Source organism: Myxocyprinus asiaticus, chromosome 15, assembly GCF_019703515.2.
Source record: "Myxocyprinus asiaticus isolate MX2 ecotype Aquarium Trade chromosome 15, UBuf_Myxa_2, whole genome shotgun sequence".
Lineage (NCBI taxonomy): Eukaryota > Metazoa > Chordata > Actinopteri > Cypriniformes > Catostomidae > Myxocyprinus > Myxocyprinus asiaticus.
This window is the reverse complement of record NC_059358.1, coordinates 4,204,094-4,221,385: the sequence shown is the minus strand read 5'-3', so window position 1 is coordinate 4,221,385 and position 17,292 is coordinate 4,204,094.

Genomic DNA, 17,292 nt, shown 5'->3' with positions numbered 1-17,292 from the left:
GAAACCCCCCCCCCCCCCAAAAAAAAAAAATTAGCTCAACTGGTAGAGAGTTGCACTAGGTCATGGGTTCGAATCCCACGTAAAACACATACTGATTAAACGTGTTTGAATGCACTTAAGTCGCTGTTGAAGAGGTCTGACAAATGAATAAATCAAATGTGACATAACATCATCTCATCTGTACATAATTTATGGTACACTTATTTTGAAAAATGTTTGTGTTGTAGAGAATGAAATCCCTGATGGAACAATGACAACTAACATGCATGTAAAAGCTTTTTCTGTTTGTCTTGTTTGCCTGTTTGGAGACTCTTGAGGCGACGTGACTCCAGGTGAAGAAGTCCTGATGGAATAATAGTTAACACAGTGAATAATTCCTTTCTCTTTAAGTTTTTTGGGAGTGGCGTAGTTCCAAATAAAGTCTAATGAAAAAATAACAAAAGTACAGGATACACAAATGGACTAATGGAAAGTTTGATTGTGTTAGTCGAGACGTGTTTTAAAAAAACAACCCCCATGTGAAATTTAACAATGCGTATCGTCATGCTAATTTGACTTCAATTAAACGGCAAGCTATAAATGGTCTGTTCTTTGATCAAACATTCACATGCAACAAATTGTAGGGTCCCAAACCATTATGACCAAAATAAAGTCAGTCCCCGAGGACAGTGCCGGTGTCAGATCCTCATAAGTGACAGCTGATGGTTTCTGAAAGATAATTAACTTTTCAATTAGAGGTGCATTCGACATTGCAATTGTATCTACTTGAACAACTAAGATGTGACTGAAGGAGATGCAGATGCATTATTACTGCAAACAAACAATGTGCTTTCGAAACAGATGTCATGATTTCTGATGTCTTTGTGTGACAGCTATATCAAAGAGCAAATGTGGAATACGTGATAAAATAAAAATTATGGCAAAATGTTTAGAGTATTTTTACAGAGTAAAATCTTAAAAAACAGATGAAGCTGCATCATTTCATATATATTTTTCTTTCTTTTTAAATTACAGAATTGAAAAACAAACAAACAAACAAACAAATACATAAATGACGCAAACATAAATAAGTAAAAACATAAACTAAACAAAGTAAATCCCTAAATGGAAAATACACAAATAAATAAATCAAATAAAAAAATGTCTAATGTAAAAATACACACAAATAAATAAATAAATAACTCGACTGCACAAAGAAAAACAAGTAAATACAACATAAATAATACACATAAATGAATAAATAAATAAATAAATAGGCTATATAAACAAAGAATAAAAAAATTAATAATTAAATACAACATGCAATTAAATAACTAATGGAATAATACACATAAATAAATAAATAAATAAATAAGATACAAATAAATAGACCATACAAACAAACTAATTATATAAAAATAAATACATTTATAATAAATAAAGCATAATAAAATACACATACAGCAAATATATATATTTTAATTAAGAAATATTTGATTTCTTACAACAACATTTCATAGATTCTGACAGCTGAAGAGTAATTTACTACTAACTGGGCCAGCAGTGACATCTTAGAAACAAAACCTATGTCAGTGGTCCAAACATGCAAGCCCTCTAAATCTGATAAATTAAATTAGTGAGAGTCTATTAGTTTTGTGCTAATATCAAGGCACATCCTGCCTTTTTTAATAGAGCCAGCTGCAGGACCGCTACAGTTCAGAGAGGAGAGGAGTCGGTGTCTGCTCATTAGAGGAGCCGAGCTCTACACCTGGGGTTCATCCAAACTCAGGGCCACTGAAACACGGACCGTAATTACAGACGAAGACGCTAAATGTTTTAGTGATCTTCAGAAACCAGAAATGGGGGGGGATCAATATCTTGGATGCAAAAGTGCTCAGTTTACGCCATAAATTTTTAAGACCTGAAGGTCTCAGTTTGGTCATTTGCTTAGCCGACGTGTGCACATCAAACCGACTGCGTTACAAATGTTGTCACAAGTGCCCCCAAAATAACCTCATTGCATCTCCATCACAACGAGGTCTTAAATGAAATCTCAGCTTCTGAGAAACGAGCCACCCATTTTAAGTTGCTTTTACATATTTTCTGCAGCTAAAAGACGGCGTATCTGTCTCGCGAAATGTTTCAGGAATTACAGCACATTTTTGCCTCCAATTCCAAAAACATGCATTAACCCCCTCCTTAGGAGGTGGCACCGTTCTTTTTTGGTACAAGCTAAATATCGCAGCAAAACACGGCTGTTCGAAGCAGCAACCTGGCAGCGGGATGAGCATAACCCGGTACAGGAAGAAAGCATCCATGTTATCATGCACACACATGTGTCCTCTGTAAAGATTAAGCTGTATTCATCCCCGGCTGCCTTCTCTCCTGCCTCAGTCCATCACAGATATGGCACCGATTCAGGCAGGAATGCAGGAGAGGTGCCACGGATTTCACAAGCTCCCCAAATCGGCGGGACGGGAGACGCCGAGGTGTGGTACTCTGGTATTGCCTCTCTCCCTCCCCCAGTAGGAATACCACGCTTGCAAGAACATCACAGAAGCGACATTCATGGTCTCAATAATAATAGTCACTGGAATTCCCCAAACATTGGCTGATTCATGTCTTCCTGGGAACAGGGGGTTGGAAAGCTAAATGTTCTCGCAGTGTTTAGAAGATGAATTTTAAATCAAGAAGATCAAATTTTTGACGCGGACTATTGATGTGGTATGTACACAAGCACGTAAGTAGATTGTTAACAGAACAGTTCACCCAAAAATGAAATGGTGTTTCTTACACCAATTATGCTTAATAAGGCGAAGGCGTGAATGTTCATAAACAGTTTAAGCATAAACCGATTGACACCCATGGATTTTTGACATTACCCCGATTTCACATTGTCTACCAGTGTTCTTACCGGCTTATCCAATGTGCGCATGACTTTTTCGATATCAAAAGCAGAGAATAACCTAATGATTTCAAGTCTCATGTAAATGTCTCATGTTTTCTAACATGGTAGATTTTTGGAATAAACTGATTTTCAGTAGTTATCAGCGTATTGCTGTGCATGTAAATGCACTTATTACTCACCCTAGTATCATCTGTATGCTGTTAATTTTAAAAGTTGAATTTTTCACACAGCTCTTTTGCCACACAACCATATCTGCCAAGCTCCAAAAAGGACACCATTAAAGCACGATAAAAGTAGTCCATATGATCTGTGCACTATATTCCGAATCATTCCAAGCCGTATAATAGCTTTGTGCGAGGAACAGACCGATATTTTACATCGTTATTAACGGACAATCTCTGCCAAAGCTTGCATCTAGCCAGTGTTTGCATACATTTTCAAAAAGTGGCATATCGACGTCATTGACAGCAAACTTGTCCTGGTTCTCGCATGTGTAGTTACCGAACGTGATGTGCCAATTTTAGACCACTTTGAAAATGCATTAATTTCACTAAAATGGGAGTTTTCCTCCACTGAAAACAAAGAGTTTCAAAAACCCTCTCCGTTACCAAATACTTTGGAAAACGATGACATTACAAACCGATAACAGAGTTTTCAAACAAAAATGTGTATGAAGAGAATGCAGGTTAAAGGGATAGTTCACTCAAAAATGAAAATTCTCTCATTATTTACCCACCCTCATGATATCCCAGGTGTGCATGACTTTCATTCTTCAGTAGAACACATTTGAAGAAAAACAGAAAAATATCTTAGCTCAGTAGGTCCTTAAAATGCAAGTGAATGGTGATCTGACTTTTAAAGCTCCAAAAATCACAGACAATCAGCATAAAAGTCATCCATACGACTCCAGCGGTAAAATTAATGTCTTCTAAAGTGGCACGAAAAAGATCAATATTTAAGTACTTTTTAACTATAATCCAACGCTTCCGGTAAGCTTCACGAGAGGGCCGAGTTCATGCATTCTCTCATGTGACGTATTCGCATTGGCATGTTAAGGACATAATCTCACATTTTTCTCTCAGCTGAGACATCCAGGATAAGCACACAAACCACCAAAGCACCATTGTGAGTAAACAAACAGAAACAAATACAGATCAAAGCCAAAACCAACAAAGCTTCTGTACAGTGTTCCTCCTATTCAGCTGTAAACAGCGCTGCTCTTCTGGGTGTGTCGCACGTGCGTCAGTAAAGCAATGATTTAGAGTTAAAAGCTACTTAAATACTGATCTTTTTTCACATCAAAAGCAATCGTGTCGCTTTAGAAGACATGAACCAAACCGCTGGAGTCGTATGGATGACGTTTATGCTGACTATCTGTTCTTTTTGGAGCTTCAAAAGTCGGATCACCATCCACTTGCATTTTAAGGACCTTCTGAACTGAGATATTTTTCTATTTTTCTTCAAATGTGTTCTCCTGAAGAAAGAAAGTCATACACACCTGGGATATCACAAGGGTGAATAAATGATGAGAAAATTTTCACTTTTGGGTGAGCCCACTCTTTAAGGGGGAGATTTTAGGTGTAAATTTCAAGGTGTAAATTTCGGTCTTTTCTGCCTACAAAACTATCGTATGGCATCAGAAGACTTGGAATATAGCGCATGAGTCATATAGACTATTTTCACTGTGATGTTTGGAGCTTGACAGAACTATTCCTTTAACAATCAAACCCAAATTTACCTCCAATATTGATTGTATATACTGTCAGAAAAGCTCACTGCTGCAATACCGTTGAAAAATGTTTATGGTTGGTGGAAAATGCCCACACAAAAGTGACAGGCAGGGATGAATGTTTTCTAGCCCTGGATAAGGAAGGGTGGTTTTGGAAGAGGCTTACAGTTTCACACTCACATTGGGACCCTCTACATGCTAAGTCCCAAATATCTCCTGCGGTTCAATTCAAAAGGAGACAAACAAAGACCAGACAAAATGATGAATGCTGAGTGTACGGCACTAGTTGCCCCGTGTAAACAATGAACAAGTCGCACGAACAAAAAGGCCTTGCCAGTGGGAGCGGCTATTTGACTACGCAATTCTTTTAACAAATTCACTGCTTACATCCAGATTAGGTGCAAAAATGAAGTACCACCACAGAACTTGAGGGGGACACAGGGGCATACGGGTTCATAATTGTACGTAATTATGAGTAGTTAGTCTATTGTACAGTGTTTACAACTAACAATTATTGGGGGCCTGGGTATCTCAGCGAGTATTGATGCTGACTACCGCCCCTGGAGTCACGAGTTCGAATCCAGGGTATGCTGAGTGACTCCAGCCAGGTCTCCTAAGCAACCAAATTGGCCCGGTTGCTAGGGAGGGTAGAGTCACATGGGGTAACCTCCTCGTGGTCGCGATTAGTGGTTCTCACTCTCAGTGGGGTGCGTGGTAAGTTGTACATGGATCGTGAAGAGTAGCATGTGCCTCCACATGCTGGGAGTCTCCACGGTGTCATGCACAACGAGCCACGTGAGAAGATGCACGGAATGTCTCAGAAGCGGAGGCAACTGAGACTTGTCCTCTGCCACCCGGATTGAGGTGAGTAACCGTGCCACCACGAGGAACTACTAAGTAGTGGGAATTGGGCATTCCAAATTGAGGAGAAAAAGGGGGAAAAAAAAAACAAAACAAAAAAACAATGAACAATTATTTTTCTTTTTTACAGACAATAACCACGCGATTTATCTTAATCAAATTATCTAAGATACAAATCGTGCTCCTTCTACTTGAATGGGTGTAATGGGAGCCAGCTGGTAAGTGATAGCTGTGTGTGTGTAAACCACACTCCCCTGGCCTCAAGAGGCACACTAACGTTTGACGCTAGAGGCTGTAGCCTTTAGCCTCCTTGTTAGCGCACCCACCTTCCATGCCGGAGACGCCGGTTCGAGTCCCGTTCGGAGTGGGTCAAGCAGGACCGGTTACAGTGGTGCCTTGACACAGATGGGAGTGAGGTTTAGTGGGGGTGAGTGTTACAGTAGCCAACTGGTACGTGATAGCTGTGCAGTGTGTAAACCTCATTCCCCTGGCCTCAAGAGGCGCACTAGCCTCTTGAGGCCAGGGGAATGAGGGGATTGTAGCCTTTAGCCTCCTCGTTAGTGCGCCCGCCTCCCATGCCGGTTCGAGTCCCATTCGGAGTGGGTCAAGCAGGACTGGTTACATGGGCATTACACCTCTGCAGCCAATGTTCAGATTAGTGGTCGACCAATATGGATTTTTCAGTAACTGATTCTCAGAATTGGATTACAACCTTGATTATAAAGCCAAAACCTCACATTTTGGGAGCACCACAGAGACAGTATCCATCAAAAAATAAACGTCAAGTTTTTATACAATCTAAATTTCTACCTGCTCTGCATGTCATGTGTTCATATTTCACAGTTTCCTGCTTGTTGTTCATTTACACCTTTCATGAATGATCAAAAATACACCGCCGCAGCATTGGGAAAAAAAATGTGTTACCAGAAGGCTTTTTCACCAGTTACAATGTGCAGTTTGATCAAATCAGGTTCCAAACACAAACAAGACAAAGTGTAGGCTGCATTGCGACTCAAAAGCAAATTCTATTTTAAAAAGTTTTAAACTGCTCTTAATCAAATAAGGGTATTCGCACCCCGTGAACAGTGCGCACCAACTATTGTTTGTACGCGTCTTATTGTTTGTATGACTTGCAGGTGTACAAAACGTTGTTTGCAATTAAAAATGTGTACCCAAGCATGAGCAATGCACTAACCTCTCAGAGTTGTGAAAGTGAAGTGTTGTTTGTGGGCGTTGTGCATTTTGTGGCGTGCATCCGTGAAGGGCTGCTACCATTGCAGTGTTCAGTGTCAGCAGCTACATTTTATTCCTTAAAAACCACTGGTGCAGTATATTAACTATAATTTATATTTATCATCGCTCGCACCCCAGATGACTTCAACAAACCGTTTAACACTTCAGTCTTGCATGTGGGCCCCCTTAATGGCTATTATGCTTGAAGGAGCATCAAATCATTTCTTTGGGCAAATGCTAATGAATTATGTCACCACAACTGCTATCCGAAAGGGCCAGCGAACCAGTGGTAATTATGAGCCAACAGGAAGTAATTTGTGTGCATGTGTAACGCCTCACATTTAACACTCATACTGTGATTTATAAGAAAGATGACTTCATGGAAAGTGCCATTGGTAAACTATAATATACTTTTTTTTTTTTTTAAATATGAGGTTTTCAATGGCCGATGCAGATTTTTAGAAAGCAGGGTGCACGGATGGATATAATTCTAAGAGTAAAAATACAATTTAATAACTGAAATGCCATGTTTAGATAATATTTACTCAAAATTAACAAAAAAAATATTTGTTGTCCATTGACAAGGATGCCAGTATATTTGCAAATGAAATAAAGCAGAACAACTTCTGTTATCGGCCAAGTGAACATGGTTATCGACTTAAAAAATGACCAAATATTGGACAATTAATCAGCATGGCCTACATAAATATATATAAATATTAACTTTCACTATCGCCAGTTTTACTCAATTCTCCCACGTTCATATTACTGAAAACAAATTACTGTTCATATACATTAAAAATGTATGCAACCAAGGGAACTTAAATTAACGTGGTGGGACTCGACGGGGAGAGTAATGTTAAAATTAAGTGTTATTTTATGTGTCTTTATGGGGGTAACGTGTTAGTTTTTAATGTTTTGTTTTTTGGGGATTTGGAAGAATTTTTGTTATTTTGAAGTTTCAGGGATCATCATCATTGTGAAGAGTAGAGCTTGAGCCTAGGTTGAGGACCAATACATTTTGAGTACTCTACATATTGCTTTTTCCATTAAGCAATTGCTGTGTTAACCATAGCATATTGACCATGTTGCACTCCGTAGTGTTTCCCCACCAGCATGTATTTAGCATGCTAACATTTCCTGTCACTAGCTAGCATATCAATAAAATTTTATTTGAGTTATTTTGACGTTCAATTTTGTTGGGTTTTCTTGATTCAGTTAGGTCCCCTCTACTTGAAGTATTTAAGTTGAAATCACATGGTAATTTGAATTTAAGAGAACTCATTTCAAACACATGGAACCACTGACCATGACTGAATCAAGTTCAGCCAAAGAGTTTTTTGTTATTTATTCATTTTGTAGTGCACACACACACACACACACACACACACATAAAACCCTCTTTGGCTGAACGTGATTAATGAGTCCTCTTAAATTCAAATTATGTGATTTCAACTTAAATTCTTCAAGTAGAGGGAACCTAACTAAATCTAGTAAACCCAACAAAAATGTAACAAGTCAAATTAACTCAAATTAAGATCTTTTTGTAATATAATAGCTTGACAGAAAATGTCAGCATGCTAAATACTGGTGAAAACACTACTAAGTGCATCTATGCTATGGTTAGCACAGCAATTGCTTAATGGATAAAGCAGTATGAAGAGTACTCAAAATGCATTGGTCCTCAACCTAGGCTCAAGCTCCACTCTTCACCATGATTATAACCCCCAAAACTGTTATAACTTAACAGAAAAAATTATTCTAAATCTCACCATAATGAAACAACTAACAAATAACCCCCTTCATATTCATCTTGCACAAAGACACATAAAATCAGACTTAATTTTAACAATTACGCTCCTTGTCGAGTACCATGCGAAGCATGCTGGGAACTAGAAATCTTCTGCCCAGTTTCAGTTAAAGGTGCACTCAGTAACTTTTTGCTCTTTTTGCTTACTGATATGACTAGAGTCCTTATCTCTCATGAGTGGTCATGATTTTATACATATATTACAAAATTACAATTCATTTCTTTAGGAGTAAAACTTTTTTTAATGGGGAAAAAATTACTGAGTGCACCTTTAAACAAACAAGAATATTAATGTTGTCCCAACGCAAATGGATTAAGCAGAGCTGAAAAGATTTTTTTTTTTGTTGTTGTTGTTGTTGAATACAAGTTCCCTTGGTTACACGGTGACCTCACAGCAAGAAGGTCCTGGGTTTGAGTCCCAGCTCAACTGGGCCTTTCTGTGTGAAGTTTGCATGTTCTCTCTGTGTTCACGAGGGTTTCCTCCAGGTGCTCCGGTTTCCCCCACAAGTTCATAAACATGCAGATTAAGTGAATTGCAGGCTCTAAAATTGCCCTGTAGGTGTGAGTCCCCCAGCCACTGGGGGTTGCGTCAGGAAGGGCATCCGGCGTAAAACCTGTGCCAAGTCAAATATGCAGCTCACGGGTGGTCTGCTGTGGTGACCCTTAATGGAAGCAGCCAAAAGAAGAAGTTTGCATAGCTCATTTTTCAGAAATCAAATAATATGTTTATTTTATACAGTATATTTGCCTCGATTTTAATGTCAGTGGCATTTTCAACGTGATGTTTTTTAAACAACCCCTGATGACAGCACCTTTTGCTCCATCTTACATGAGAACCAATTGTTTCGTAGAGTTCTCTCTTCAAACATATATTATAAAAAAATTAAACATATTATCGCAAAACAGATGAGTTAATCTGGACATTAAGGCTTTACCACATTTGAGAACACCACCAGGAAAACCCACTCAGAGCAGAAGCTGCCTCTGCCCTCCTTAAGCATGTGAAGGTGGACTAAATTTAATTACAGCCTCTATAAAATCCACTTGGCAGGTATTTCAAGGTACAGCACAAGCCCAGAAACTGCAAACAGGACTGGCAAGCACACACAGTGCCTGATGGAGAGTGACAGTAATCCATGAAGAGAAGGACCAAATTACTACGTTTATTCCCAATACGTGTGATTTTTTTAAATTTCTTTACGGATTTAAAAAAAGAGAGAAAACACATCTGCTGAGCAAATATTTCAAATAATGCCCGTTTTATGTTTGTGTACTTCCATAGGACCAAAAGCCAAGAGTCTGTGCCAAAAACACAACTGTCACTCCTTGTGATTCACTTGTTCAAGCGTTAATTTGACGAACAATCAAAAAAGGTGGGAAAAAAATATTGTTTTAGTCTCTAGAGCACTTCTTTGTTGTTAATTGCCATTTTGCTGGTACTTTTTGTCCAAAGTGTAACACTTCCCACAAGTGAAATCTATGTGGGCACTTTGCTATTGTTCACACATTCGATAGGCAGAAACTTTAAAAGAGTCATGCTTACTGTAATGCGATGACTCATAACAAGCACGTTACCCTCCAGTGCATCTTGTGATGGTCACATTAGACTTTGTATTCCATGCATTTTCATTAGTCCACCTTTTTCCCGAACGTGGAAGTGTTCTACGATTTATAACAGCAGCCTGTTTTCGTTTCCCAGTCTGCAGTGTTTTCACTCATCGGCGTATGTTTTTAGCAAATAATGTTACGTTTTGCGTATTAAATTTGTAAAAATGACCAAATAATAAAACTTGTGCTCCATAGTGCCGATACTTTAGAGTCACAATGACCATCTTTTGATGCAACGGCCCGAGGTTAGTTCTTTGAGTTGTAATGACAGCCAACAATTGCACAAGTTGAGCCTGAACTAATTTTTACTCAACCTTACACAAAAAAGAAATGCTTCTTGCTCTCTTTGGATCGCTCATTTCGGTAGATTTTACATTGCTTGTTATGGAGGCCGAAACCAGAGAACAGTCCAGCGGCAATCAGAATCATCATGGCGCTGCCCAGTGGTTGCTCAGGAAAACTGTTAATACAAAAACAAACGCTGGAAAAAATGAATGCAAGCAAATGCATAGAAGTTTCGTGTTTCTCTGCAGACATACTGTACGACCAGCGAATTCATGCAAAGAAAAAACATTTGGAAACATCTCAAATTGACCTCTTAGCACGCAATATAAAGAATGCAAACTTCAAAGCTGCGTGGTTTAGATAGTCGATTTTAACATTAAACTAATTTATAATAATTTGTCTTTTTTTAAACAGTAGCCCTAGAGCATGTCATCATATCCTGCTCTGTATATTAGTTGCTGGGTCTGCAATAGGGATGGGCAGAGCAGTAATCGATACTTCTGATAGGCTACTGATATTGTATGGAGGTGATCGATCCCCACATAAAAATATAGATCATAAAGTTTGTTTTTTCACTAGTGATTAGTCATTTTATTATTTATTATTATTATACATTTATTTATTATTATTTATTTATTAGTGATTTTATTACATATATCATATGCTTCAAATTGGGAAAAAATTACTAAATTAGCAAATAGCTGCATAGGATAGGAAGTATTTCTTCTTACACTCATCTTAAAACAAAATGAATGGCAAAAATCTATATATAGTTAATTCAAACTATAAACAGCTAAGATAACTTTTATTAATGGGTTTGTGTGATGTGTTTGTAGTTTATTTATAGTACTGTAACTTAATAGTTAATTTACTGTAAATTAAATGTTTAAACATTGATTATGTTCTGTAAGTTTCGTTAATAAATGATAAACAAAAACAGCAGTCTAATAATTTCCATTATTCCAAGGTTTAAATGTTAAAATAAAGTACTATTAAATGGCAAACCATTTTAATAAATCATACCTAAATAACTAACCTATTTTATTCTCCGAAAAAAGAAAACAACGTTCAACCTAAATGAAGAATCTGTATCATCATTGACATCAGTGATACTGGCCTTGAAAAGCCTGATCTCATGAAATTAACAACATGCAACCCAAAATGATGTGCTTCATTACACATTTAGCTGCAGTTCCCAGTGAAATGTCCAGTGGGGGTGCCAAAAGCAATTGAAATGGTGTTGTAATCAGACGAGGTATTTAAGGTGAATTTTAGATGGAGGTTTTAATGTGTAAAATGTACCTCCCTAACCTGAAACTTTAACCTAAACCCTAACCAATAGTGATCTAAAAGATAAACGAGACGTGAACAAAACAGACATCCTTAGTCCTTACCTTTAACCAACACCTAAACCTACGTAACCGATAGTGTTTTAAAATGGAAAAAGCACATTTTGTGTATGTATGTTTTGTGTATGTATGTATGTATGTATATATATATATATATATATATATATATATATATATATATATATATATATATATATATATATATATATACACACACACATACATACACACAATATATATATATATATATATATATATATATATATATATATATATATATTGTCTATTGTGTATTCTATATATACTTTTTTCTTTTCAATATTTATCTATTTTTTTATTCAATTTTAATTATTTTTTTAAAAGTCTTGTTGCTGTTTTTGTATTGTTGTACACTGGAAGCTCCTGTCACCAAGACAAATTCCTTGTATGTGTAAGCATACTTGGCAATAAAGCTCATTCTGATTCTGATTCTGAAAGTATTTTAAAAGGTTAGTTCCATCTAAAATACTGAAATCATTTACTCTCCCCTCATTTCGTAAGTACACAATTTTTGAGTGAACTATCCCTTTAACATCCACAAATCACCTTAAAGGTCTATTGTAACAGCAGATTTAGACAGACATGTCTTTAGGCACGTAAATATACCACATTTTCCATTATGCAACATCATTTCAGTGCACACTTGATCTCCAAACCAAGGCACTAGCCGACTAGAGATGTACACCAAAGCAAATCTCCCGTGTGACGGCTCGGCACACTGTTTTCCCATCGGTGATATCACAGCCAGGTGAGGACAGAGAGTGTGCACCCTTGAAAACATCACACAGCGGCCTAGTTTCTGCAAGCCGTCGATGTAATCTTCACACGGGGGCTGCGTTCAAATGCCATTCTGCGAATGCAGAGAGACAGAAAGACCACACAGATGAACCGGGCTGCATATGTACACCTCGAACACGAGATTACATCGGCCGCACCCACGTTCCCCCACTGCCAACTTGCATGCCCAAAGCCCCAGCTCCTGCATCTAAGGGGATGCATTAAAGACTCCTTGGATGAGATTCAGGTAGCAGCCTTATTGTGCATCTTGGAAGCTGAAGTGCTATTATTAAACTGCCACATGCAGGAAATACAACACAGGCAAACATTTGCCTGCATTTGGCCTATATTATTGTACGCAATGCTGATGCCACAAACCCAGTTTGAGTTCCTGCCATGCTCTGCTGCGCATCTTTTGTTGCACCTTACCGCAATCCCTTTATTTCTAAGCCGTTTTTTTCCTGTCATGTCTGAACACCTGATGTGAAACTTTGACATTCAGTGCAGTGCTTCGTTTCATTTAGATACAACTGAGCATACTAAGTGAAGAAAACAAACATAAAATGAAAGACAGTATCTTGGACTTGCTGCTAAAGATTTCTGGGCAAGATAAGGCCTTTAGTTTAAACCTCCACGAGAACGGTCCAACCACTCTCTGACTCACAAATGAATCATAAAAACCAAGTTCTCCAGGTATGCAATTTCTAAACCTCAATCACAAGCCCATGACTTTTAGTTCAAGCAGGAAATCAACACATTCTTGAAAATAAAGGTTCCAAACAGAACCAAAAAAAGTTTTGCCGCCTAATGCTATTTAAGTTTGAAACTTCCGTTTTCAGTTTCCTAACGTTAACGTTTTCCAAAGTATTCGGTAAATGAGAGCGTATTTGGAATGCTCCGTTTTTGGTGGATGAAAACGGCGTTTCAATGTGGACGAGAGGCATAAACATGGCGAAATGAATGCATTTTCAACTGAAAATGTATTGGGTGTGAACATGGCCTGATACTAATGGAGAAGCTTTTTAAGTTTAACACTTAAGAACTTTTAATTCTCCATTTCTTTAGAAAATCATCTATGAACTGATGCTTTCAAGAACCAAGAAACCAATAAATTGATCTAAAGAAAAGACAACAAAACATTTAGAACTTTTATCTGCAAAGAACCATACAGCCAACTCACGCACTTATACAGTGATAAACGGTTCTATATATGACTTTACTTATAATTTATTTATTTATTTTATCATTTTAATTGTATCTATTTTTTATTTATATAATTTGATTTAAATATGTTTGACACTCTGGGTTCTTCATGTATGTATTTGTTTATTTATGCATTATTATTATTCAATTAAATACAATTAATCATTATTCATCTACATAAATAATCATATATAGTTAAAAAAAAAAACTCGGCAAGAATTTGACTGATTGATTAAAATATTATGAGTGTTCTTTAACATTATGTATATGTATTTACTTATTTATATGTTATGTTATTCGATAAAATTCAATTCATTATTATTTACATACACTGTATAACCCTATACGGTAAAAATGGCTCAAGCCAAGACTTTCATTCATTAACTGATTAATTTATTAAAACCTTTCAGGGTTATTTTACATTTATATACTCAAACGCTTTCATATAAATACATTTGATACTCCGGGTTCTTTAACATTATGCATTCATTCATTTATATTAATATAATTCAATTCATTATTACTTATCTACATATATAAGCCTATACAGTGAAAAACGGTTCTAGCTAAGACTTTGATTCATTGATTGATTTGACTTATGTAATATTTCCAGGGTAATTTAACATTATTTATTGATTCATTTATTTTAGAGGGTTCCTTGCTGCACCTTCGAACAACTGATGTATTTAACATCAGTTGTTCAGAACATTTATGTACAGAACATTTATGTATTTAATAGTGTTTAAGCCTTTTTTTAATGGAGAGCATATCAGGAATTGGATGGAAATTGGCATCAGGACCTGACGCAGGCCGAATTCGAAACTTGTGTCCCCTTGAGCACATGCGCCAGCCACTGCCATAGCTATGACAGAACCTTTATTTTTAAGAGTGTAAAAAAAAAAAGATAGGACATCTGTATCAGCATATATCTACTTTATCTCAGTGCTATGGGTGAGAACAGACCCTTGAGTAATGGGCAAGTAGGCAGCAAGTGCGCTGTGCCATGCACTAATGGGCAAAACCCGGAGCGGGACGCCTCTAATCATCCCAGCTGGGAGGGATAAAGGCTGATATTTGCCATGGGGTATTTAGCACTCTTGAAGAGGCAGGGACGGGCTGGTAGGAGGGAGGTATTGTCTGGCACGGCTCTGTGTTATAGGATTGAGCTCAAGTTTCCTTTGTGCATCGATTTTTGTTGAGGGATTATGTTCTTTGAGAGAGTTCTGCGGGCAGGGGGACCGAGCGGAGGCGGTGATAGTGGAGGGAGAGCAGGGAGGGGGGGGCGATGTCTTTGTTCAGAACACTGATCGGGAAGAGGAAAGGGAGAGGGGGATATATAGGGGAAAAAAGGAAGGCATAGCTCAATGAACGGAGCATCTGTGTTCTAATGTCATTGGGCTAGATGTCAAGCAAGTCATGTAACCAGCCATGTAACAATTCAAAATCAATTTACCTCCCAAGAAGGCGCTGATCTCTGAAGGCACTTGAGAAGCCCTGCCTCTGTTAATCACCCGGGAAAGTTTGACATTAGTCTTTCTTGGCTTTGACATATGGGCTGGGAAAGGAGGACTACAACGTTTGACACTTAAGAAACGGGTAGTGGATGCCCAACATGTCTATGAGATAAACTTGCCCAAGATTTGAGGTTAACATGCATGAATGTATATGGGAAAGTGTATCATTTAGGTGCTATGACTGGTCAACATTTTGGAGAAAAAATTACTTAAGAATTAAAAAATTTAAATAAAAAAATCTGTAATCATTTACTCACCCTCATGTTGTTCCAAACCGGAATGAACCCCATTTATTTTATGGATGATAAGCAGAGTGTCAAAGACTGAAGGACAGCCTCAGTCACCATTCACTGTCACCATATGAAGAAAAAAAAGAGCAGCGTCAACATTTTTCAAAAAAAAAAAGGGCGAACTTACCCTTCTTTTTCACTATTTTAATCACCTTTTCGCCCTTTGCAATTGAATTTTAAAATGAAAAAATATTCCATGTAGTCTCTCAATTAATATAAGCATAGAAAATCTCCATGCATATCAATTATAAAGAAACAATTACCGAAATGTTGTTTACAATAGTTTTAGATGGTGTATATCTGGGCATGTCAACTTTCCAAAAGTATCACCCATCTACATAAGCATTACAAGTTCACCACAGATATTCGGCGTTAAAGTAGCTAAATTCTGGAATGCAATATTCTATGTCCCGCTCTGCACATATTTGTTGGACTGTCACGTTGCAGTCCTACACTTGCACATTTGGCATTTGCAACTTGTTAAAGCATCACTTTTGCATCGGATAACAAACATATAGCACATCATTTGCATGCCTGAAAGTACACTTGAGTAACTGTAATTACACGTGACACCAATTACTCTGTTACTTTGTATTAAATTATAATGGAAAATTCCACTAGAGAATTGGAGACTAATTGCATCTTAATTTGCATAATTTTGCATATTAATCACATCTCAGATGAATAATAAATTTCAGCAGATTTTTTAATTTATGCATAGATACAAAAACAAGTTAAAATTATAATCCATTGGGGAAACAAATCAAGAACTATTACTTGAGCATTTGCACTGATTTCGCTTAATATCCAACGTCAAAGTTGAGTTGAGCCATCTCACCATTAATAATAACCTCTTCATTCATGTTTCCAGTAATCCATCTATTTTTAGTCATTGTAAAAGTGAATAATGAATGTATTTGACTTTCTGTGTTTGCATGCTAGAATAAGATTTTCTATGAACAAAATGGCAAGTTTTGTGAGAATAGCAGTACATACTAAACTAACAGCACACAATAACATTTCTAATTAACACAGCTGCATGCTATGATAATGGATATTTAGCTAACTTAAACTATTTGATTGATGGCATTTTATGCCTGCAGAGTTCATCAAAAGCCAAATGCACACACTTTCTATATATATATATATATATATATATATATATATATATATATATATATATATATATATTTTTTTTTTTTTTTTTTTTTTTTTTAAATGATAACAAGTGTCATAAATAGAACTGACATGATTACAAAAGATAGAGCTTTTTGATGTAGCTATATTTTTGGAGTTCCTGTCTGCTACAAAAAAGTTTGCAACATGACTTAAAGTTTGGAATCACTCTAGCGAAGTAATTAATTGAAATAAGAACTGCTGCAAGATTTTTATTATTCTGTTCATTCAAGCCGCAGATGTAAAAGCATTTCCGACTGACAGAGATAATTACTATAATACATCTTAGAAAGGTTTCCATATCTGAGCGCAAATTCAATAATGATGAGCTGCGATAGCAATTATTTATCAATAAAAATAGTCTGAGAATTTGGAGGGGCGGGTGAATCGTGCAGGTGTCTGTCGTCTTGGTTTTTTATGTGCAACCCTGAATGAATAATCAGCGTTTTCAAAAGAAAACATTGAGTGCAGGCAAATACAAAAGCTTATGACCTGTAATCAGCAGAAACAGCAGGATTTTAATGGTGTTTT